The 26,705-nt window shown below is 38.8% G+C and overlaps 1 non-coding gene across 1 annotated transcript; it reads left to right on the plus strand.

Moving 5' to 3' along the window:
* The first annotated feature begins 3,391 nt into the window (after window positions 1-3,391).
* On the plus strand, window positions 3,392-3,491 carry LOC149190115 (U6 spliceosomal RNA). Its single transcript, XR_016256599.1, has one exon. It is a non-coding gene; the product is annotated as a U6 spliceosomal RNA (small nuclear RNA).
* The last annotated feature ends 23,214 nt before the right edge of the window (window positions 3,492-26,705 follow it).

The raw sequence follows: 26,705 nt of genomic DNA on the forward strand, positions 1-26,705 counted from the left end.
TTCTAGGTTTACTAAGGGAAAGTACCTAAGGGTCTATGAGTTCACTAGAGGGGAAAGGTATAGGGTCCCAAGGGGATTGAACTATGTTTCATGAGCCTGCCATATGCAATATACAATTTCTTCTATTTATTGTCTTAGTTATACTTCTTCTTAATGTTTATGTTAATTAAATTAGGAACCTAGTTAAATGACTTAATTACCTTAAGTAATTATTTCTTACACTCTATAAATTACCTCATACTTCCAAGTATTAACCAAGTCCTACATTTAGGGAACCAAGAAAATGGTGGAGGGAAGGCTCCTTGTTCTCACCCATTTGTTCCCGCAAGTTTGAATTAGTAGAGGGAAACTTAAGAAAAATTGATCTCTCTAAGGAATAAGAAGAGTTTACATGATGAAAAACCATCTCAACACTCATGTGATCGATGGAGATATTAAAGAGCGATTGGTATATGATGTTAGGCACCAAGAATGAATCATGATATGTCCTCTTGAATCCTTGAACATTTATCATTTTTGGGTTGTCCAATAAGCAACATACTACTAGAAATGAAATTTGAAAGTAGATTGAGATTGGACTCCCTACTACATATGCTAAATAGCACAAAGAGTAAGAATATTCCTACGTGACAAGAAATCAAATAAGTGAGTGCCTTCTTGTGTTGAATGGGTTAGTAAAGTGAGTAAAGAAGTTGGTCTAGCTAAAATATTGAATGGAAACCTTGGCAATGACTTTCTTGGTTGGTTATGGAAGCTTTTGGTGAAGAGAAGAGTGACCTAGGTATCCTAAACTTTCCTTCTTCACCCTAGTGGTATCATAGCTTATAAAGAAGGTGACATATATAGAGAATTTTCCTATGGTTGAGAGGAAAATTTCATACACCAAATACGTTACCTTGGAACTCAGTTTGTGATTAAGAAAAATGTTTAATTTCTTCTCTCATATATTTTGTTATCTAAATATAGAGATACCCTAAAAACATATTGTCTCAAATATACACTAAAGAATTGGCATGAAGATTTATGGAGGAGTCAAAGGTAAGAATATGCATACATATACACTATAGAAGAAAATGCAAGGAAATAGGGCATTGTTAAGTAATGTGGAGGAGTGTATGAGTGTAGCACTAGCCTTACTTTCCAATTCTATATATCCATGCAACTCTTCCTTTTGCATTTGGCATAGCTTAGCAGAGTACCCCACGTTTTGCAACAACATAAGGCGACATGACATAAGATACAATTTGACATGGAAAGGTACAAAGTGACCCAAGAACTCTAGTCTACTTGGTAAGAAACCTCCTAGAACATTAAAAAAATCCACATGGTATCCATGTGGGTGCATAAAACCTTCAAAAGGAGGAACCATAACATCCTTTATTTAGTAGGAAAATAGTTATGATCAAGGGTTAATAGGAAAATATGGATGTGGAGTTTGGAAATTGATTATTAGGGATTGTTTGCCATTCCATGAGGAAGAAGTATCATGGAAGGAAGGACATAAAAGTATATCTTGGTGTTGAAGAAAGGGGGTTCAATATTGGTGATGAAAAAGAGCAGTTGGATTGTAGAAGCTTGGGACATTGACAACATAAAAAATAGAGAGAGGAGGAATCAAGGAAAGAATTATATTCATAGGTTAGAAGTCAAAGAATATTTTGAGCCTATCCACACAAAATGAAGGCTGGCCTTGACCTAGAAAATATTAGTTTATCTAAGCACAAGTAAGATGTAATCACACATTTTCTTTAATTAAAAATACATAGCTATAGTTTGTAATATATTTTTAGTGGATCCCAACTAAGTCTATTTCTTGATTTTCATCTCAAATAGATTTATAAAATAAAAGTACATCTTATTATTATGATTTTAATGCTATTTTATGTTTATTTTTTATAAACTTGATGGGACCATATCTTCATCATGTCCAATATATCACCTCGATCAAGGCGAGGAATTGAACCAATAACTTCACATAAAAGAGTGCCTCAACAAAACACCCAATCACTGTCTATCTAAAACTCTATAGACTTACTATTTTATATTTTTAATAAACAAATCTAACACAATAAAATAAAAAACAAAAATTATAAAAAAAATAATTAAAAATTAGTTAAATTTTAACTTCGTGAATAGACTCACCCGCGAATAAACAATTGTGGATCATGAAATTATGCATATATGTTTCATGATTCAAGTATACATTTATGTTTCAATAAATTAATAATAGACGCATGGAGTTACTTGATCCACAATTCCAATAACCCCTTAAATGCTAAGGTTTAGGGAACATCTTAATGACCCCTTAAATATTAAATGAAAACACTAAACGTTTCTAAGGATGTTCAAACTACTAAATAAATTGCCTTTTTAAATTCTTATAATTAAACGCCAAATGGGTTTGCGAGTGATTCCAAACATACATATTTAATATATATATAAGATTTAGAGAACATCTTAATGACCCCTTAAATATTAAATGAAAACACTAACATTTCTAAGGATGTTCAAACTATTAAACAAATTGCTTTTTTAAATCCTTGATAATTAAACGCCAAAGGGGTTTATATATATATAACTTTGATGTGTGCGCCTCACATGTATATGTATCTACAGAGAGAGATATGGTTACAATGAGGGTTACATATTTCACCAAAATCATTTTTTGTTCATGTCTTTACATAGAGATAGGGTTATAATGATCGTTATATATTTCACTAAAATCAGTTTTTTATATTTTTGTTTATAAGAATTTAAGAAAATGGTAAAAAATTAATTATTTTGTTTTATAATTTTATTTATGTGTTTAAAAATATTGGAAAGAGTTTTTATTTTTATTTTTTATAGTTGATTTAAATTAATAAGTTAGGAAAGTGAATGTTATTACAAATGTTTAAAAATTGAGAATGATGTAGGTAAAAGAGAAAGAGAAAGTGTTTTTCATTACTCATTTTGTTCACATCACAAAAATGATAAATTTTTCTAGTTACAACATTTCAAGTATTGTCTAATATTTTTTATTTTAACAATGTTGATGTCTTTTTTAATTTATAATAAAATAAATATTTTACATATTTTAGATTGGGGTTGATGACATTTGTATAATATCTTAAAATATTGTATTATATTTATTTATCACACATAAGTTTTTCTCAAACTTAGACATGATACTATTTTTAATGGAATTTATATTCTACCAATGAAATCCTCCTCTATCCGCTAATGATTTAGCCAATATTTATCATCTTTATGCCAACCTATTTTACAACTTTTATGCCAACTATGGCAGGTGACTTTAAAGCAATCTTAGGAAGGAAGCCTCTTTCTTTTCATGTAAATTGTCTTATGCTTGTACAATAGGTGTATAGTCACAAGCATATTCTCAATGGAGAAAAACCATATTTATTTTTATAATGAGTAAAAGCAGAGAAGATTGGCATGACCTTTGTGCAAGGATGGTATGCAAAAATCAAGAAATGATCTAAATTATTTTCGGTTACGAAGTTGTGGTCCAAAGGCTTTGTGTGGAGGTTCGGTCCCTAAAAGACCCGTGGTCCAATCTGTAGAACTATATACACCTAAAAGTTGCTCAAGGGAAATTTCCTCGTTTGAAAAAAAATGAAGATACAACTAAAAACATTGCTTTTAATTTTTAATAGTATAAATGATAAAATTCTTTTGGATTTATTTGATCTCTCCACTATTTTATAAATATGTCAGAATTCTAAATTTCACTTAACAAAAATAATGTGAATCTCAAAACTTAACCATTTTTTCACGATTAAATATTCACTAATTTATAATTGTTTTAAAAAAAGAAATAAGCTTTCCACCTTCCCTTACTACTTTTCGAGATGCTATATTTTTATTTAAAATTGTGATAAAAATTAACTTTGAAATATTTATATAAATCTATAAATTAGCTTTATATATATATAATTTTTAATTTTTTATCATATTAAATTAAAGGGATACTTTCCATTGCAATAGTATTAATATAAATGGGAAAAAAAATATACTAATTAAATAACATGATTAAAACCTGCTTTTCTAAATATACTTCTAATTTATTAATATATATTTACAAAATAAATAAATATACTTTAAACTCTTTACTTGATAAGGTTTAACGAAATTAATTTATATAGTCGTTTAAACATTCTTCTTAATCCCTTTATAATTAATTTATGAAAAACATTTTCTTCCTGTAGAGGTTTGGTCTCGTGGCCATCGGACGATCTGTTAAGTCGTCCGTGCCGCTGTGCAGGTCACGAGTTCGAGTCTCGTCTTACCCGAGGGTCGTTCTTGCAGGCTGAGCGATTCCTCCTCCTAGAAGTTATAGTGGCAACCGGTGGGATTTGACCCTGTGTAACGCGAGTATGATACCATCACCGTTGCCGATTCCGCTAGTCAACAATTTTTTTTTTATAAAAAACATTTTCTTTAATCTCTTAATAATTAATGTAAAAGGTGGAGTTTCCTTCAACATAGTCGCTCAATTCACACCATAAAATCTCATGTGGAGAAGCCTCACTAAGACTGAGGATGTTGTTTGCTGACAACTGAAGTTTCATATCAGAAAATAAAAATGTGTGTCATCTGTATGGTATATTCCAGCTTCAACCATGCGAACGCAACTGGCTAGTTGTGGTCTATTAATGAGAAGTTGCTTTCTGAATTTCAATATTATCACTTTTGTTGTATACACTGTTCTTTTATGTATGACGGTTCATGGAATAGTACAGTAGACGTGGGCATGTTTATATCCTAAGTGACAAGTCACATGTGACATGTGGGTAGTTTGTTAAATAAAATTAGTTTATTTTAATTTTAATGTATAAATAGTGAGTTTAATGGTTAAGAGTATGTGTTTTTTAAAAAGTTTAAGTTATATATATATATATATATATATATATATATATATGTCTGTCTTTGTTTTACATCAATATGGTGTCTAACTTTACCGTGACTTTAAAATTAGATAATAATAATATAATATTTTATTTATTTATTTCATACACCAATATGAATAATAATATTATATTATATATATTTATAACACTTTACTTTACATAGATAAAATTGCACATCATTCTTATATTGATTTATAAAGTATACTTCTAACTCTAATAAAATTGTTTTTGAAAAAATCTATCATAATTAATTATTATTCATGATATAGTTTAATTTATTAAGAGTGACTTATTATTTAAGTTACATACTTTAAATATTAAAAAGAGAAATTTAAATATCTATTTATTTATTATTTTAATTTTATATTAAAATTAAATTTAAAAATATTTTTTTTTATTTAAATATAAATTTATAATAATTACTTTTAAAAAATTTATTTAGGGTAATTTAATTGGAAATGGTTATAGAAATCTTGTGTTATCTATCCCCGTGAGAAATTAGACATAATAAAAAAGTAACCCTACCAAACTTACAAATAAATAATTACTTTAAAAAAAATAACAAAAATATATTTAAAAAATATAAATTTATTATTACTTATAATCTTCCATCCGTAACCCGGATGCGGGTGTAATAACTGCGTGTTAATCGCAATGCATGCGACAGAGGCAGCTGTCCACCCACTTGGACGGATCCGGCGGTTTACGGTAAGTGATATCAAGGCTCTGGTCATTGCATTTATGGTTCATTCGGCTCGAGATCTGCAGGCAAGGGATTTAATCATGGCGGGCTTTAATCACGGCTCATTCGATACGAGTTTTTCAGGCATTGGTAATCTGGTTTTCCTCTGTTTGTTATGCCTTCAGCACCCCTGCGCAGCTCAGGGTGTATGGAAGCCCCTCTGGCTTCTTAACCGGTCTCACTTTGCCTGTGTCTGGTATATTGATTTGGTCTTCTCCGCCTGTGTCTGGTTTATTGATTTGGTCTTCTCCGCCTGTGTCTGGTTTACTGATTTGGTCTTCTCAGCCAGTGTCTGGTCCACTCATTGGGTTCATTCTGCCTGTGCCTGGTTTCTTAACCTGGTCTACTCCATCTGTGGCGAGTCTAGCAATTGGGTTTATCACGCAGGTGTCTGGTCCTTTAACTGGGTCCATTCAGCCTGTGTCTGGTCGCCTTACTCCCAGCTTCGGTCTCCCTGCTCACCCAAGCTGCCTGCGCACCCTGTTATGGCTCGTCGACGCGGCGTCCCCCGGCGTGGAAGTAATTCAGGCTCTCGTGGAGGTTCTCGGGGTCGTGGTGGCTCTGCCCCTCAACGCATCACTCCTTTAGCCTCCGCCTCTCCATCCTCTCCGCCCTCTGATCATTCTCGGCCCTCTCTGAATAGCTCCTTTCAAACTACCCGGTTCAAGTTCAGAAGTAGGCTCAATAAGCCTCTAATTTCAGCCACTATTACTGTTATCTTCTCGGAGGAGGAAGATGAGCTTACAAGCTCGGATGAAACCTTCAGGGCTCAGTCTCAGTCTCAGAATTCAAGTGATTTTCAGGGTGACATGGCAGGAGTTGTCCTTAATGATACTTCCGTGCAGCACGAGGAGGGCCTTCAGGAAGACCCTCAACCCCAGCCAGCTTCACCACAAGAGCAAATTCTTGCTTGTGAACCAGCGCGCCTCTTTGGAAGCGTTCTGAATCTTGTTCTTCCTCCATAACGCAGTATGATGGAAGCTGAAGACAATGTAATGGTAACTTGGATTGGCTCCCCCAACCAGGCAAACGTGGATGCGACAGGCTCTCCTCTGCAGGTTTAAAGACTTCTAGCTCTAGTGTCATGACAGCAATCCCTCTTCTGATTTTTGGTACTCGTGTGAAGTTCCCATGGTTCTTTTTGTGCATGTCTTCGGCTTCTTTTGATATCAGCATGAAATACTACAGTCTTCAGGTCAATAGTTTGGTTTTGAATCTTTTTGTAATAGTAGTTTTAAAGGATAGCATTTTTATAAGTGATCAGCTACCTCTGAAGCTTCGATCACCTATAGAACAGTTTAGTTTTTGGCCTCTCAAGCTCACTACAATTCTCGCTTCTACAACTCTCATTTTTGTAAAAGGAATGCAGCTTGCCACCTGCAATAGTCTTTTTGGCGAAGGGCAGACTACGGCCCCCTCAGAGGTTTAATCCTCTCTGTAAATATTTTTTCTTTTTATCTTTTTAATAGAATAGTCTTTATCCAGAAAAAAAAATCTTCCATTCGTAAATTTCAGCACATAAAATTTATATTTTTTTAAGTTTATTATCTGTCATATATTGTTTTTATATAAAAATGGAGAACCTTTCCTTTGAACCATCACCTCACATGAGTAATGTCCATTTCTCATGCATGAAACAAACCTCACATGAGTAATGTCCATTTCTCATGCATGAAACAAACTATGTTCTTTTCTCATCTTGAACCAGCCAGGTTCTATTCTGATCTCTCTTGTACCCTCCGAGTGAAATGATATACTTTTCCATTATTGTAACTTCATGGGACATAAAAGGCTTGTAGGCCCTTTGTCACTTTTCATTTATTATTTTTTATTTTCAACTTACGAGAAAGGTTGCGTGGATTATGAGTCTCTCCTATTTTTATCATAATTTTAATGTGAATGTTTTGGCTTTATAAATATTTTCGTAGGCTCCATCCTAATTTCAATGTTAGGGTTCTAGCTTTATAAATATTTTGGTAGGTTTCATAAACGTCTAGTAGGTTTTGTAAAGTTCTTCTAAAAAATGGTTATCACTTTAAAATTAAAAATTTCAAATTAAAAAAAAAAAAAAAATCAGTGGCACGTTTGATGAGTTTTATATCTTTCATTCCTATTTTATAATGATTTTTATATTTTAGTGAGTATTATTGTACTTAATTAGTTTTTATCATATCAGATATTTAAATAAATATTTTTATTTAAAATATTATTTAAATCTGTGATACAAAAATCTTTTTTCTTGTATTTAAAATTATGTATCTGTATTTTTTTAAGTAATACAAAAGCATATATATTGAGAAATGTAGTAAATTATATTACTTTAAAAAAATGTTACAAGTCGATTACATGTATAGTCAAATTGATTTAGAATTAGAGTTCAATAATAGAGGAGTTAATACATCCAGAAAGTTGGGCTCTTTATGACTAAATAAGATGGTTGGGCTCCTTATAGCAAACAAAGACCAATTTTCAAACTCCAAGGAGGAAAATTAACAACTTAACCCAATTACCAAATATGTCATGAACCAATTGCAACTAAGGAAGTACATATCCAAGAAAATATCCATAAACCTTACATCCCATGACCATTGACAATAACATAGCAATGAGTATGATCCAAAGAGGAAAGATACACGCCATGTATAACACCATGCACCAGTCATGAACATCTTCGTCTGAGAAAAAGAAAAGAAGTTGAATAAGAATTATGTTTTTCAAATCCAACGCACTAAAGAAGACCATTACGATAGTTAACGAGAGAGCTACCCATGCAAAAGACTGCAACAAACTGTTTACAGTAAAAACCACCATAGTAGTGAGCTTCAAGTCCTTGCATTCATTAAAACAACTACAAAGCTAGGGAGTCATCATACATAAACATCGAACACAACAAATCCCTGCTATTGAGAGCAAGAAAACCACTAGCACCACTAAAACAAGTGTGTCCATCAAAAGGAAAAACTAAAATACCAAGTTTTTAACTTTGGTCAGAGGAGATGATCGTATAGTCTTGATCGTTGCTAACTGGTGGATCAGTAGGATCCCCAAGAGGGTTCATAAGGTCCATCAAGCTTAAATGTGTCACCAAGAAACTCTCCACGTGACTCAAAATAGAATCAATATTGCCAAGACAAAACTTAATATTCCTTAGCATCTACTTAATATCTTCCAAACTAGAAAACAAATTGTAGTTCTCAGCTTACTTGTCCTTGAAAATTAAATGAAGCAAAGTATCCATTTGTTGATGCAAGGAGAGGGAGTACATAAAATTGAGTCTTCTCTTCCAAAAATGACCTAGATTGGGGACCCATTTTAGCCCATCACCCACAATTTATGAATTAGAGTGATAAGGCCTATCCCACAATCCTTGAGACTAAAAAATCATAATTTCTCTTAGGATTTCAAGCGGAACAATATCTGTTAGCTCTGCTACATGTTGTTGTTATTCAAGGAGCCGAAGTGAGCTCAGTCCTTGGTTTCAATAAAAGGAGGACTTTGCCGATCATTCTCACCTTCACCGTTCCCTCTTGCATTCTCCTTCCATCTCCATATCATATGCCCTTTTGATTAAAAACAAACATATGAAACTCTACTTTTCTTAAGCCCTGGGTGCTTAAACTCATGAACCCTCGCCCACACGACCTCCGCCATAATCATAGCCATCGATCGCTGTGCCCTGATCTAACGGTCCCCACCGCGTTCAATGAGTGACCTGCCCGTTTGTTTCCCGCTGTCCGATCATCTCCGAGCAGTCGAACGGTGTCCACTCCTCCTACGCCCGCAAACCAACCGCCCGTTAACATGTGATCAAAGCAGTTTCATCATGTCTCGTCCACCATGCGTCATGCGTTGACTCGTATCGCTTGCCCTTGTACGATTACAACTTTATGCCCCGAGGCGGTACGATAAATACCGCTCACCGTCAAAACCGTCCTCCCTGCTCGTTAACCCCCGTGCATCTGCGACGCCTAATGACCGTTGGATCTGTTCGCATGAAGATCCAACGGCCTCCGTCCACCCTACTTCTATACCTCCTGGTACTCCTTGTCGAGCATCATCTGCCGTCCATCCGCGCGATCTAATGGCCAATATTCCTCCTCGATTCGTCCCAACTGTCCACGTCCTTAACCATTCAATACTACAGAAAGGACGAAGGTGGCTAGCATCCAGTACTCGACGCAGTAGCTCCTTAACAATGACATTTAACAAGAAGGATGGCCGAGAAGGAAAAGGACTTGCCTCGAGCAGATAAACACATTCAGCAGTTATGGAACTTCATCCATACAACACTTCACCTGCTCGAGAAGTACAACAGAGCATCCAAGAAGATCAATTTTGTTCACTAAAGCAGGCAGATTGCATCAGAAACTCCATCAGACAGTTAAAGCGGTTGGTGGCCCATTATGACCCCTCCACGCATAGAACAGCTAAACATTTTTGTAATGAAAACTCTATATACCCAGAAAACAGATGTAATTAGGGTTGATGGTTGTGGTTTTGGTGTAAGGTTCAACTCCTGGAGACTGTAACTGCTTTGATACTTGCAGCGTCTCATCTTCATTTTCAGCTAATAAAAGCTTCTTTTGCTATTAATTGCTCACTTTCCATTTCTATTATGTTCTAGGCTGTGCTTGATATGCATTTCTCCTGAATTCTTGATGTGTAGCATTAGAGGAGCTGTCATCCTACCTCTGTGTTATAATATTGCATGTATCAGTGAATCTGTTAATCAGGTTTCTTTTCACTTAGTGACAGAGAGCTATCATCCTGTTTGTACACTAGGGAATTGGATTTGCAGACCTTTTTACTGGTTGCAGCCGACCATCACAGGGTCCTGTGCATTTGCTGGTGTGGTCAGTATTCTCCATATTCACCCAATCCTTAAACTATGAGTAATTGGTGGTCTAAAGCCTTGTAGTCTGGGGGTGTTCACGCATGTCTGGAGTCAAGCAAAGTAGAAGTGGTTATCTGGCTTGAACAAGAAACATTCCTTCCATTCATCCATTTCCAACATTGAGTTGAGTTTGTAATGTTCTCGAGCATCTCCGAATTACAACCTATGAGAGTTTCTTGGGGTGATAACATTGATTGGCGCCATTGCTGGGGAGAGGAGATTGAAGCTCAGCTTCCCTGGGAAACAACACAATTCCATGCTTTGATGATAGACAAAGTCTGGACACATTTCTGGTTGTAATCATCTAGCTGGCGACTCTACTAGAGAACCTACCTGGTGGCGACTCCACATTTTAGTTCTGGCTCGGTTTGTGAGGCATACCCGAAGAAATCCTCAGAAATCACCAACTAACCTAGTGCCTGACCCTGAGAAGATTGCTAAGCAGAAGAAAACATCACAGATAGGAGCATCGGGATCAGGTAAGCCCAAGAAATCTTATGTATCTTTGAAGGAGAAGGTTATAACTGAGGATATAGAGTTTGAGGATTTAGAGCCTAGCACTGTTCGTAAAGAAATACCTTCAGAGATTCATACAGCTCCTTGTTCAGTCAGTTCCCCTTTGGATTTCAGTCCAAAGAAAGCCTCCCATACAGTCCATCACTTTCCTTCATTTTTATCATCTATTTCATTACTCCCTACCATCCAATCTTCCAGTAGCCTTCCACCTAACCCAGTCATGGCAGGCCAGCAAGCTCCCACGAAGATGGAAAGAATCATAGCTGCTAGGTATGGACCCCCGGTCTTGCTTGTTCCTTTGAATGCTATGCCTGTAGGAGAATATCAGAAATATATGCCCAAATTCACTGGTACAGAGGGGGTAACAGCTGAAGAACACCTTGAGTCTTTTTATAGTTATGCTGATAACTTAGATATCAGTGAGGATGATGTGTGGATGAGAGTGTTTGTTTAGAGCCTTGATGGAGAGGCTAGAAAATGGTTCAGAGAATTGCCCCATAAGTCCATAACGGACATTGAGGCATTGGATGATGCATTCTTGAAGCAATGGGGAGATAGAAAAGACTTGCTCTACTACCATACAGAGTTTGGAAACCTAAAGAGGGAGAATGGGGAATCTTTGCCTAATTTTAATAAAAGATTTAACCGTATGTATAGTAAGATACCAGTTGAAGTAAAGCCTACCCCCACCTCTGCCAAACTCACTTATGCCAATGCTTTTGACTTGGATTTCTGCCTGCTTTTGAGAGAAAGAAGATGTGCCACTCTAGCTGATATGCAGGATGCAGCACTGGAGGTGGAATCAAATATCATAGCTGTAGAAAAGCTTAAAACACATGCTGATAGAAGAAGGCAGAGAGGTGAGGCTTCTTCTTCCTCCACTTTATTTTCAAAACCCAAGTTAGATAAAATGACTAAAATGATAGAGTCATTAGCTACTGAGATATCTAAGTTGAAAGTTGAGCACAGTTCTGGGAGAGCAAGGTTTCAAAACACATTTGCTCCAAAAAATGCAAATCCCTTCAGAAGAGCAAATGAACAATTACAAGTCCTTCAAAGGGGTAAAGAAGCAAATGAAGAACAAAGAGTTAAGGCCCCTTTCCAAAATGTAGTCATGGAGCAGGAGCAGTTTGAAGTTTGAAGAAGAGGATGAAATTCGTTGCATGGAAGATAAAGGTAGTGCTACCTTTTTGACATTGGCTGCATATGAGGAATCATTACTGTAGGACCAAAACAGTCAAGAATGGGACAGAAAGGCTATTTTGCGGACTGGTGAACAACAAAGATATAATTTGAGGTCAAAAGCAAACAATGTTAAGGAGAATCCTGCCCAAAGAGCTGTTGTCCAAACAGAGCAACAGAATATCAGACAAAAAAGACCAGCAGCTGATCCAGTCATCCTCAAAGCACCAGCTCAAGAGGTAAGAGGTCCTGATAAGTCCCCTTCCCCTTTCAGTTTTGAGTCAGAAGTCCAGAAGTTAAAAATATCTGTGCCTCTATTAGAACTTATAAGGAGTGAAGTTTTTAGAAAGCCTATCCTTGATGCTCTTGAGCTAAAATCCGCACAAACCCCCACTGACTATGTCAATTTGCAAGATGATAAGCCTGCAGTTGTGCTTAGCCCTATGATCAAACCCGCTGATAATAATTCTCCATCATTTTATGTCTCCTTGACCATTCATGACAAAATCCTCCACAATTGCCTGCTAGACACAGGGGCCAGCCATAATTTGATGCTTAAAGCTGTCATGGAGGAGTTAGGCCTTGATATCACTAGAACGTATCATGATTTATTCTCATTTGATTCAAGAAAGGTAAAATGCCTATGATTGATTAAAGACCTGGCCATTACTCTAACTCAGCTGCCTATGAAGAGTATGATGATGGATTGTGGTAGCAGATGTCCCTCCCAAGTTTGGCATGCTGCTATCTAGAGGGTAGATTAAGAGATTAGGTGGGACACTACAAAATGATCTATATTATGCCACTGTCCCAGTTTTTGGAGGGGAAAGCAAGAGATTGTACAAAGAAGCACAGCTGGCATACATCATTAGTGATGAGAAGAATCCTTCCAATCATCCTATTTATGCTGTGGACACTGACTTTGGAGCTTGTATTCTCCAAATTGAAGAATCCCAGAAAGCCTCAATGCAGATCAAGAAACCAACAAATCAGGCCGAGGGAGAGCAAGGAGGTCTGGTTTGGGAGATGTTCTTTGATGGAGCATGTTCCAGGGAAACTGCAGGAGCAGGGGTGGTGCTGATATCTCCAGAACAAGAAAGCACCCATCTGTCTTTCAAGCTGGCTTTTCAAGTCACAAACAATATAGTAGAGTATGAGGCTCTGATATTGGGTCTCAATGCAGCTAATACAGAGGAATCAGAAACAGAAAGGTGTTTGGAGATGCTGATTGATGAGCCCCAAAAATGGACAATTATTTGGGCTCATTCAACCTCCTAATTTGACTTAATCCACCATTCTCATTAGTTTATTGCATGTTTTTTATTATATTTATGTTAATAGAGTGAATTTGGTTAGTCATTATGCCAACAAGTCTAATGGGTGCTTTGTGTAGCCTTTTTGGTCAACTTGGAGACAAAATTGAAGGTCTTAATGAGCACTTGGCAGCCAAATTCGTGGGAGAACAAGTTAGAGGATTTATAGGAAGGTGTCCCCTTCATTTATGGGCCCTTACCTCGAATTCTCCACCATCAGCTCGGAGTTCAAGGGCCACCGCATCAATCAGCACAAGGGCAGCCAAGCAAGTCAAGTAGGACTGCTGTTAACTACAAGTCTTGGGCAGCCGAGTCCCTAAAGTTTAGGAGGACTGTTGGGTCCTCAATTTGTATAAATAAGAAGGCTTAAGGCCTCATTTTGGTTAGCCAGTGGATGTTAGCTAGTTAGCCAGTAGATAGTAGCTAGTGGTTAGCCATTTTGTAGCTGGTAGTTAGTCATTTCATAGTCTTGTTGTAGTCATTTTGTAATTCGATTTTTAGGCAACAGATTAGTTTTGCTGTCAGCTCATCTTCAAGTTCTCCTTGTGGATAGTTTTGATGTAACTCTTCATTTCTTGATCAATAAAGATGAATCCAGCTTTGCACCAGCTCTAAATCTCTCTAAGGAGGCTGTAGCTCTTGGGGTTGGGCCCATCTCAAGCGCCCAATACCTCCTTTGATTATCTTTATGTGTTTTTGCTGCATTCTTAGAATAAAATCTGCTATTTTGTTTTGTTATTTAGTTTGTTTTTTTTTTTATGAGTAAAATAGCTTTTCATGCTCAGATTTAGTTGATAGGTTGTTAACAGAAAAAGCTTCAAGAAAAGGGCCAACAAACATCTGTGGTTTCACCTCTCCCTCAGTGGGATCAGGAGCTGTGACTAGGATGACTTTGCTGCCCACAAAAACACTGACTTTGCTTTGCCATGCAATCATTAGTGTTTGGTTTTCATTTGCAGAAGTTGATTACATGTTCAGATCTTTGAATGCTTCATTTCATAGTTAATATACATGGTTTCCTTGCAAATAAAGCTGTTGTCCATTCTTGTTACTGTTAGCTAGGTCATATTAGGGTAGCATAACTAGATCTTTGTTTTCTTGCATGTCTTTGTTTGTTCAGTTTGAAAAACCACTTGCAGAGTACCTATTATCCTTCTCTATCTACCCATAATCCATCTGATAATCTGCTTCAACCCTTAGTCCATGATTCGTACCCTTCATTTGCCATACTTTCCCTACCTTGCCATAATTACTACATTCTTGTGCATCATCGCTTCCTCCATCCTTGAACAAATCCAATCACTCCTTAGCCTCATCCACCAAGTCCTAGGCCTCTTCACACCCCTATTTCACCTCCATACTCATTCCTCCATCTTTTTCCCTCCATCCATGCTCCAAAATCCCATTTCGAAACATCCTGTAGAAGAATTACAGAACATCCTGTAGAACCCCTGCAGACTTCCTGTAGAAGCTCATAAACACGGTTTCTTGGTAGCCAAACTTTGTGAGACTCTCTGGAAGGGTGTTAGGGACCCTTTAGACCCTCTCTGAACCTTCCCAACCTTTCCCAAGCGCTTCTCCTCCTTGATCCACCTCTGCACAGTGAAAAGCTAGTTAAAAGCACATGCATGATAATTCCAATAACTTAATCAAAAATACAAAAAGATGTTTTCTTCAGATAGTGATAACTTAGACACATGCATTTTACCTTCCTAGAAGTAATGGCATCTCTTTCAGTAGTTTGCATGCTCTCCTTTGCGTCAGTAGGACTAGCTGGTAGAATTAGGGTTTGCGTTTCTTTTTGGCTTTCAGTTTCTTTTCGCAATTAGATTAGCTTCCTTCGAGTTAGCTTTCATCCATCAATTAAAAATCTTCTTCTAAGAGCTCATAGAAGTTGGCTTAAGCTCCTAGTGGACTTGTGCCAGCTGACCAAGTGACAGCTGCGGCAAGAGCTAGTACTTGTGCATACAGCACCGTCGCTTCCAAGTTTGTTACGAACTACCGGGTTGATAAAATTAAAGAAGGGAGTTCCAGGAGTTGTAGCATTATTGCTACAATACTGGGGCTCACCATCTTTTTGGCGCCGTTGCCGGGGAAGCGTCAGAGTATTGGTGATTGTCGCTTTTCTTCTATTTTCCACTACAATCTTCTTCTAAGTAGTTTATTTCATTTCCATTATGCAATTTTGTTTATGCAAAAGTAGATTAGCATTTCCCGCTTTCATAGATTAGCATTTCAATTCCGCAATTTCATTTCTGCAAGCGTAGATTAGCATTTCAATTCCGCAAGCGTAGACTAGCATTTCATTCCTGCAATTTCATTTGAGAAAAATAGATTAGTCCTTTCCTGCTTTCGTTTCAATTCCGCATTTTCATTTTAGCAAGATAGTTAGTTGCAGTTCAATCTATTTCAGTTTTGCAAGTAGAAGTAGGAAAAAGCAAAAATCAACCAAAAAGATTTCATTTCATGCCTTGTAGGAGTAGAGATAAGTTAGAAAAATGATTGCACAACACCCCCACTGCTTCACATAGCCAACGTTCTCTCTTCTTCGATGGCTGTGATTAAAGAACCCCTGGGTGGACATCAAGGCATATTTAAAGAACCTCTAGGGAAGAAGAAGAAGAAACCATTCCTCTGGAGCAAATGGCTACAAGCAGGAATGTTGGGAGAAGTACCTTGTCCCAACACGAATTTGCAAATCAGCTGGAAGATTTCAAGAGTGATATGAGGCAGTTTCTTGCCATGCAACTGGATACCTTGCAGATCCAAAAGAAGCAAGAAGAAGCCAAGAGGGCTTTGGTCATATTTTGTTCCAGGTGCACTAGAAAGCATCCTAGGAATGAATGTCCAATGCACTCCCTAGAAGTGTGTTTCATCTGTGAAGAATACCATCCTACAGATCAGTGCCCTTCCTTACCCAGATTCAAAGCTGCATATCAGAGAGCCAAAGGAGCCACTGAATCACTCTATTACATGAACCAAAGTTGGCCGCATGGACCTAGATCTTACCAGCAGGAACTGCAAGGGACACCCGAGACCTATTATGACCCCTATTAAGCCAGTTTCATGCCTTCTTGGGGTCCCCCTGCTCATCCTTCCTAGTTCACACCTCCTCCTTGTTCCTTCACAGATCCTTATTATGCCCAACCAGTTGCTCATTCATTTCACTCTTATGCTCAACCACAGCCTCAGTGGAATGCACCTTATCAGGAGTGGAGGCCCCAGTACAACTCTCATCCCGCTCATTTTCCTCCACCACCTGCTCATCCACAACCATCGCCTCCTCCTCCACCAAGGCAACCCCAAATGCCTACCCAACCACAATGCCATCCATATCCATCTCAATTTCACACCTCCACTCAACTACCCGTACCATTTCCAAAGCCATACAATGGAGTAGCTCAACCCAATTGCAAAGCTGAGGCACAACATTTGCAAATGACTCCTCTTGAGCTCAATGATCTTCACCATAGCTCAGGAAAAGCATTGCAAAAAAGAGATTATCTTGAAAGCATTGAAGGACCACATCCGGAAAAACAAGATTCAAAAGAGGAGATCAAAGAACCATGGGCTGCACTTGATGAAGAGAATAGATCAGAATCAAAGATCGAGAGAGTTTCCTCATGGTTACCATCAAATCTTCCATGTATTCAAGAGAAGGATCAACAAAAGGAGGAAGATGAGAAAGTCATGATAGAAAGTGACATGAAGAATGATCCAGATCAGCAAAAGGAGGAAGATGAGAAAGTCATGATAGAAGGTGACATGAAGAATGATCCAGATCAGTAAAAGGACCAAGGATATCAAAGCTATATTGAGACATGGTTCCAGACAGTCACTAAGTTGCAGCAGTACTCTCTTCCTCAGCTATGTTTGATCCCTTCAAGGTCAGATCATTTGGTCCCTGAGATCTGGATACCTATCCAAGCATGCATTTCGAGCCTCCGCATCATCTTGTCTCTAATCTCGATGTGCACATGGCTCCATTGGAAGTATTCTTATACTTGAGAATGAGTTGTTTTTCAAGTAGGGTAGGGTAGAAAAAAAAGAAAAAAAGAAATAAAAAGAGAAAAAAAGAAAAAGAAAAAAATGAAAAAAGAGGAAAATAGAAATCTAAGGTGAAAACCTCCTCGGAGGCGCGTTAGATTGGCTCATTGATTGAAAACCTCCATGAGGCGGTCAATGGGTTGGGAAAAAAGAGAAAAGAGGATAAGATCTTTGGGTGAAAACCTCCCTTGGAGGCTCCCAAGGCAGGCAATTAGGGTGAAAACCTCCATGAGGCGCCCTAGTTGTTTTTCAAAAAAAAAAAGAGAAAAATAAAAATAAAAATAAAACTAATTCCATTGGCTAATTTCAGGTTGCAAGAAGGACGTTTCATGACAGGAGGAGCACTCAAATCAAGGTTAAAGGAATTTTTCTTGTGCCTTCTACAGGAAGCTCTGTATTTCTACAGGAAACATCCTGTAGAACCTTTGGACGAACCAAATTCAAGTCTAAAATGGAATCTGATGGTGGGAATCTGTTGATTAGGCCTACAAGCACTTGTGTGTCCATCCCTTGCCTTTCTCCATCATTTTTTCCACCTCATTGTGCTTCTCATTGTGCTTCTACAGGAACTTCCTGTAGAAATTGTGGGAAACTAGACATGGATTTCAAAAAGTGGTTTGGCGAACATGGTAGCTTCCTCAAGGGTTCAGAAGCCCTCATGCAATCTTCCAACTCCTCCTCCATCATCTCCATACCTGCATCACAGCCCAAGCTCAGTTTTCCCTTCCATGCAAACACATGCAAAGTGCCTTGAAGCAAAAACACATAGAACAAAATTTGTTTTTGCCATAACTTGAAAACCATGCATCCATTTGACAAACCGTTTTATGGGGAATTGTACAAGGGTGATGGCAACATGCTTGAGCAGTTTCAGCCAATTCCGGTGCACGGTTTCCAAGAAATTAGCCTCCATCACCATCAGCCATTTTTGCATTTTCTCCATATCCGTGCATCTGTTTCAAAACCTGTTCCATGGGGATATGCATGTGAGTGATGGTAACCTACCCAAGCAGTTTCAGCTGATTCTGATGCACGGTTTCCGAGAAATCGAGCTTTGAAATCTTCAGCCATTTTCCATTTTTCTCGAAATCCGTGCATCCATTGATCACGATTTTGCTATGGGAGATGCATAATGATGATAGAAACATGCTCAACAAGTTTCAGATTGATCCGCTTTTCCGTTTCGGAGAAATGGCGAAAACAAGTTCTGGTTTTGTGACCATGCAGCAGCAGCAGCTTGAAGGTGCAGATCTGAACGTGGAAACAATGGCATGCAGCTCAGATCCGGCCAGAGGACACCTGCACAAGGAAAAGCAATAAAAAATCATCAGCCAAGCCCTCATGCAATCAAAGGATCCAAGCATGCAGCAGCAGAATCAGAGCATGCAGCAGCAAAAAGCTTCACAAGCAGCCGTTCGACTTCCAGGTACGTGACTGAAACTAATTCCTTTGTTGCATGAATGTAATTTGAGAACTGCGTGAACAATGAGATGGTTGTGATTAAAAAAATCGGTGGCCAGCTAACTGGCCACCCTCATCCAGTTCAAACAGCGCTCGGTGGGTGACTACGACACGTGTGCTCAGCCATCTCAGGAAGAAAACTGGAAACAGGTAGTAAAACTCCAGCGTGATTGATGGACGTGATTACAGGCAGAGAACAAACAGTCTGGTGAACGTGATGGACGTGATTAGTGGTGGTTGTTTAAACGGTCTGCATGGGGCCAACGTGCACTTGGCCAGCTCACCCTCCATCAACGGAAGTCTCCATAAACAGCCAATCAAACTCTCACCTCCGTTGTTTCCAGTTTATCATCGTCCTTGCAGCTGCAACAAGCTCCATACCACCTCCATAGTAGCAAACCAATATTTCTCGGCCATTTTTCAGAACCCTCCTGCTTATCGGCATTCTACAGGGAGCACTGTTTCGTTCTACAGGAAACGAGAGCCGCCTACAGGAAGGTGTCTACAGGAAAGGCAGAGAACAGCTCTGCGGAAGGAAAACCCAGAATTTTCGTTGAATTTGGAGCTCCAGACGAGGTAGGCTCGAAAAAAACTCCTCTATGCATGGTTTGTTTGTGCAAGGTGGTGAATTAAACATGGCATCGGATTGGACAATCAGTGAAAATCTGCCTGTGTATTGGAAATAGAGAGTTTGCCTGTGTGTTGCACTGAGTTTCTCAGTTATGTCTGCATCAAGATTCTTCTCCACGTTTCCTGTTTCTAAAATTCCCTTATAAGGAAGGCATATGCAGCTGTGAGAGCCAGCCTGTGGATGAAAATTTTAAAATTTGCATATCTGAATGTGCCCTGAGAAGAAAACTTGGTCTCTGTCCTCTGTCTGTAGAAGAAAAACTCTTCCTTTCATAACCAGATCGCTGAGAGCTGAGTCACAGCAGTCTTGAAACCAGCATTCCCTATTCAGTCACTGGTTGAGTGTGGGACAAAAATGAATGAAGGGATTCCAGACCAGATGGCCCATCATGGGCTCATCAAATTATTAGTAGAAGATGCCCTGCACACCTACATTGTCCCCATATCATGGGAAATCTTCCAAAACATGTCTAGGGATGACAATATCAGAGTTTTGGCCAAAGATATCACCCCATCCAGCAGTGAGGAAGAAGAACACATTGAAAAAGGTGAGAAAATCGATGGTGAAAAACCGCAAGGCATCCAGGCACAGCAAGAACAAAGAGGAAAAGGAGAAATGGGCCAGATTGCTAAGCCTAAAATAGGGGAAGAAACAACAGCAAAAACACCAAGGGAAAAGAGGATGCAGCGCAGAACAAAGAAGGCCGATAAACTCCAACTGAAGAGTGTCACAGCCAAAGAAAGCACACAAAAACAAAAGGAGAAAACACAGTCAGCAAAACAGGCAGAAACAGGCACAGGGATTTCTACAGGAAGCGGGGAAAAAGAGCAGCAAGAGGAGAAATCACTCGAGATATTGGCTAGGGAGGCAGCAACTGTGCTTGCTGCCCTAAGCACATCTCCAAAGCAAAAAAGGGAGGCGAAAAAGGGGAACATCCATGTACTTTAAAGCAAGAAGGAGCACACGGATAAAAGTGGGCAGACCCCAACCACAGTCAAAAGAGCCAATTATCATTGAGGACGCCACAACTAAACAAAAGGAGGAGTCTCCCCCAAAGATATCCATCACCTATGAACGACGGAGCCCGAAAACATCCACCTGGAGAGAAAGGATTGAAAGGATGGACTCAAAGACAGCTCTACAGGAAGCTAGGATGGTTCTACAGGAAACTCTGGCTAAGCTGAAAGAGACAAAGTACAGGAGGAGAATGAGCTGCTGAAACAGTAGTTACAGCTATAGGGAAGTCATAACGAAGATAGGCCCTCCATTTTGGGAGAACAACAGCAGCAAGAAGGGCCTCCAGCAGACAAGGAAACATCTGATGAACAGCAGAGAGAGGACAAGCAGGCTAAGACAGTGCCGACTATTTCTACAGGAAGACAGAGAACTGTTAGCAGACTGTTTCTACAGGAAGTTAGCAGACTGTTTCTACAGGAAGCTAGCAGACTGTTTCTACAGGAAGCCAGCGAACTGTTTCTACAGGAAGTTTGAAAAGAGGGAAGCCAAAGGAGGAATCGGCCGAGATGTTAGCCAAAGAAGCCACCAGGGCCATCAAAGATGAGGAGAGAGATTGGTTGCTCAGAGGATGAGCAACACTTTCAATAGGGGGGTGATGATGAGCCCCAAAAATGGACAATTATTTGGGCTCATTCAACCTCCTAATTTGACTTAATCCACCATTCTCATTAGTTTATTGCATTTTTTTTATTATATTTATGTTAATAGAGTGAATTTGGTTAGTCATTATGCCAACAAGTCTAATGGGTGCTTTGTGTAGCCTTTTTGGTCAACTTGGAGACAAAATTGAAGGTCTTAATGAGCACTTGGCAGCCAAATTCGTGGGAGAACAAGCTAGAGGATTTGTAGGAAGGTGTCCCCTTCATTTATGGGCCCTTACCTCGAATTCTCCACCATCAGCTCGGAGTTCAAGGGCCACCGAATCAATCAGCACAAGGGCAGCCAAGCAAGTCAAGTAGGACTGCTGTTAACTACAAGTCTTGGGCAGCCGAGTCCCTAAAGTTTAGGAGGACTGTTGGGTCCTCAATTTGTATAAATAAGAAGGCTTAGGGCCTCATTTTGGTTAGCCAGTGGATGTTAGCTAGTTAGCCAGTAGATAGTAGCTAGTGGTTAGTCATTTTGTAGCTGGTAGTTAGTCATTTCATAGTCTTGTTGTAGTCATTTTGTAATTCGATTTTTAGGCAATAGATTAGTTTTGCTGTCAGCTCATCTTCAAGTTCTCCTTGTGGACAGTTTTGATGTAACTCTTCATTTCTTGATCAATAAAGATGAATCCAGCTTTGCACCAGCTCTAAATCTCTCTTAGGAGGCTGTAGCTCTTGGGGTTGGGCCCATCTCAAGCGCCCAATACCTCCTTTGATTATCTTTATGTGTTTTTGCTGCATTCTTAGAATAAAATCTGCTATTTTGTTTTGTTATTTAGTTTGTTCTTTTTTATGAGTAAAATAGCTTTTCATGCTCAGATTTAGTTGATAGGTTGTTAACAGAAAAAGCTTCAAGAAAAGGGCCAACAAACATCTGTGGTTTCACCTCTCCCTCAGTGGGATCAGGAGCTGTGACTAGGATGACTTTGCTGCCCACAAAAACACTGACTTTGCTTTGCCATGCAATCATTAGTGTTTGGTTTTCATTTGCAGAAGTTGATTACATGTTCAGATCTTTGAATGCTTCATTTCATAGTTAATATACATGGTTTCCTTGCAAATAAAGCTGCTGTCCATTCTTGTTACTGTTAGCTAGGTCATATTAGGGTAGCATAACCAGATCTTTGTTTTCTTGCATGTCTTTGTTTGTTCAGTTTGAAAAACCACTTGCAGAGTACCTGTTATCCTTCTCTATCTACCCATAATCCATCTGAAAATATTCTTCAACCCTTAGTCCATGATTCGTACCCTTCATTTGCCATACTTTCCCCACCTTGCCCTAATTACTACATTCTTGTGCATCATCACTTCCTCCATCCTTGAACAAATCCAATCGCTCCTTAGCCTCATCCACCAAGTCCTAGGCCTCTTCACACCCCTATTTCACCTCCATACTCATTCCTCCATCTTTTTCCCTCCATCCATGCTCCAAAATCCCATTTCGAAACATCCTGTAGAAGAATTACAGAACATCCTGTAGAACCCCTGCAGACTTCCTGTAGAAGCTCATAAACACGGTTTCTTGGCAGCAAAACTTTGTGAGACTCTCTGGAAGGGTGTTAGGGACCCTTTAGACCCTCTCTGAACCTTCCCAACCTTTCCCAAGCGCTTCTCCTCCTTGATCCACCTCTGCACAGTGAAAAGCTAGTTAAAAGCACATGCATGATAATTCCAATAACTTAATCAAAAATACAAAAAGATGTTTTCTTCAGATAGTGATAACTTAGACACATGCATTTTACCTTCCTAGAAGTAATGGCATCTCTTTCAGTAGTTTGCATGCTCTCCTTTGCGTCAGTAGGACTAGCTGGTAGAATTAGGGTTTGCTAGGGTTTGCGTTTCTTTTTTGCTTTCAGTTTCTTTTCGTAATTAGATTAGCTTCCTTCGAGTTAGCTTTCATCCATCAATTAAAAATTTTCTTCTAAGAGCTCATAGAAGTTGGCTTAAGCTCCTAGCGGACTTGTGCCAGTTGACCAAGTGACAGCTGCGGCAAGAGCTAGTACTTGTGCATACAGCACCGTCGCTTCCAAGTTTGTTACGAACTACCGGGTTGATAAAATTAAAGAAGGGAGTTCCAGGAATTGTAGCATTATTGCTACAATACTGCGGCTCACCACTGATCTTATCATTCAGCAAGTAAACAGAACATTTCAAGCAAAGCACCTAAGGCTGAAAGCATACAGAGATGAGGTATGGAGACTCAAAGATTCTTTTGATAAATTTTGTATCTCATATATCCTTAGAGCCAAAAATTAGCTTGTTGATTCCCTTGCTGTGTCTGTTAGCATGTTTATCCCTCCCATGCCTCCCAGACTAGTTTATGAAGTCCAAATGAAATATAGGCCATCCTTGCCTAATAATGTCTAGCATTGGAAATTTTTTGAGGATGATGATGAAGTGAATAGGTTTTTTCAAGTCATTGATGAATTTTCTAAAATGAAAATTGACCAAGAGAATGAAGCCTTGGAAGAAAGTCCCCAACCCCAACTTAGAAACAAAATTGGCAAAGATAGCATTGTCTAGCTGCCCAGCAATCATATACCTAAGGGTCTGGTTCCATTAGAAAAGTTGTTTGACCAAAATGATGTGCCTTATAAGGCTACCCAAAAAGAAGACCAATCTGCAGTTTGTAAGCATAATATAGGGAGTCGAGGTCAGCCAAGATACATAAATCTGTCCACTCATTTGTCTGCGGCCCAGAATGCTGAATATTGCAATTTAATGAAGCAATTTGCTGATGTCTTTGTCTGGGAATACAGTGACCTGAAAACATACGACAAAAATATCATCCAACATAAAATTCCTCTAGAAAAAGACACTATCCCTTTCAAGCAGAAGCTGAGACCAATAAACCCTTTGCTCCTTCCTCTGATTGAAAAAGAAATCAAGAAATTACTGGCTGCCAAAATCATAGTTCCTCTCAGATATTCAAAATGGGTAGCCAACTTGGTTGTGGTGAGGAAGAAAAGTGGAGAAATCAGACTCTGTGTTGATTTTAGAAACCTAAACAAATGCTCTAAGAAAGAAAATTATCCTCTACCCAAGATGGAGCATTTGCTGCAGAAAGTCTCAGGAGCCGAAGTGATGTCTTTCCTGGATGGATTTTCAGGATATAACCAGATTGTTGTACATCCAGATGACGAAGAGAAGACTGCATTCACCACTCCTTAGGGCACTTTTATGTATTCCAAGATGCCTTTTGGATTGATGAATGCTGGAGCCACCTTTCAGAGAGCTATGGATATAGCCTTTATGGGAGAGAAGGACAAGTTTGTCCTTATTTACCTTGATGATATAACAGTATACTCCAGCAGCCATCATGACCATTTGCAGCATTTAAAGAAAGTGTTCCTGAAGTGCAGAAGGTTTGGGATTTCAGTCAATCCTAAAAAGTCACAGTTTTCTTTAGAGGAGGGCAAGCTGTTAGGACATGTTGTTTCTGCTAAAGGTGTCAAAATTGACCTAGAAAGAGTAAGAGAAATACAGACCTTGTCTGTCTCGAGATCAAAGAAGGAAATCCAGTCCTTTTTGGGAAAAATAAATTTTGTGAGGAGGTTTATCCCAAATTTTGCAGAACTTGTAAAGCATATTACTTCCATGTTGAGAAAGGGGTCGGAGATAAAATGGACTGATGCGGCAAGAAGATCCTTTGAGTCCATTAAGAAAGCTATTATGGAAGCTCCCACTTTGAGAAGTCTAGATTACAGCAAGGAGTTCCATATATTTTCATTTGCCTCTGAAGACACCCTTGCAACAGTTTATTGCAAGCAGATGAAGAAGGCTCAGAGCATCCAATGGCTTTTTTCAACAAAACATTGAGGGATGCTGAGCTGAGGTATGATATCATTGAGAAATAGGCATATGCTCTTATCAAGTCTTTGAAAGCTTTCAAAGTTTATATCCTACATTCCAAGATAATTGCATATGTACCCTCTGCTTCAATAAAAGATGTCTTAACATAGCCTTATGCTAATGGAGGAAGGGATAAATGGATTGTAAAGTTAATTGAATTTAATATAGAATTGAAGCCCACCAAGCTTGTCAGAGGTCAGGGCCTTGCCAAGTTATTGGCTAAAGAAAATTGCAAATCATTGGACATATATTTCATGGGCACAACTGCAGAAAATGGTCAAACAGAAGGAGAGGAAGCAACTGAACCAGGGAAAGAATAGTCATTAGCAAAAAATATAGCTTCTTGTGATTGGTACTCTGCAATAGCTAAATTTTTGCTGAAGCTAGAAATCCCTCCAGGCCTTACTCAAAGTCAAGCTAGAACTGTTAAACTCAGGGTAGCAAAATATTGCATCCATGAAAATCTGCTCTATTGGAGGGACTCCTTTGGAATTCTTCTAAGGTGTCTGGACAAAGAACAATCCATTGAAGTCATGCAGCAGTTTCATTCCAACATGTGTGGAGGACACCATTATTGGAAAACTACAGCCCACAAAATTCTCAGAGCTGGGTACTATTGGCCCACCTTGTTTTCTAATGTTTTTTCATTTGTTAAATCTTGTGACAAGTGCCAAAGATTTGAAGGAAAGCAGCAATTGAAGTCCCTGCCCTTGAAACCAATACATGCTAATGGACCTTTTCAGCAGTGGGGCTTGGATTTCATTGGAGAAATCAATCCACATTCCAGTGGCCAACACAGATGGATCTTAGTAGCCACTGATTATTTCACCAAGTGGATTGAAGCAATCCCTACCAGGAAGGCTGATCATAATGTGGTCATGAAGTTTTTGGCAGAGCATATCTTAACCAGGTTTGGTTGTCCACATAAAATAATTACAGATAATGCAGCATCCTTCAGGGCAAAAGAATTGGTGGATATGTGTGACTCAATGGGCATTAAGCTGGTTCATTCCACCTCATACTACACTCAAGGCAATGGCTTAGTAGAATCTTCAAATAAAAGCCTGATAAGGATGATTAAAAAGCTGCTAGAAGACAACAAAAAGAATTGGGATTCTAAGCTCAAATATGCACTGTGGGCTGACAGAGTGACCATTAAGAAATCCACAGGCAATTCTCCATTTAGGTTGGTATATGGCACTGAGGCTGTATTCCCAATTCAGTTAACTCTCCCTATGGAAAAATTCTTGCAAGAAGAACGAAATGAGGAAGAAGACATGGCAAAGAGGATCACTGATTTCGCAGAGGTACATCAAATTAGGGAACAACTGGTTGAAAACTTTGCAGCACATCAAAAGAAGATCAAGGAAGCTTTTGACAGAAAGCCAAAATTAGATAGTTTTCAGGTTGGAGATCTAGTTCTGAAGTGGGATGCACTGAAAGAAAAGAAAGGAAACCATGGGAAGTTTGATGCTTTCTAGACAGGGCCTTTT

The sequence above is a fragment of the Pinus tabuliformis genome, chromosome 3_1 (genome assembly GCF_031772625.1).
Source record: "Pinus tabuliformis cultivar Carrire ecotype Pingquan chromosome 3_1, CPIR1, whole genome shotgun sequence".
Taxonomy (NCBI): Eukaryota; Viridiplantae; Streptophyta; class Pinopsida; order Pinales; family Pinaceae; genus Pinus; species Pinus tabuliformis.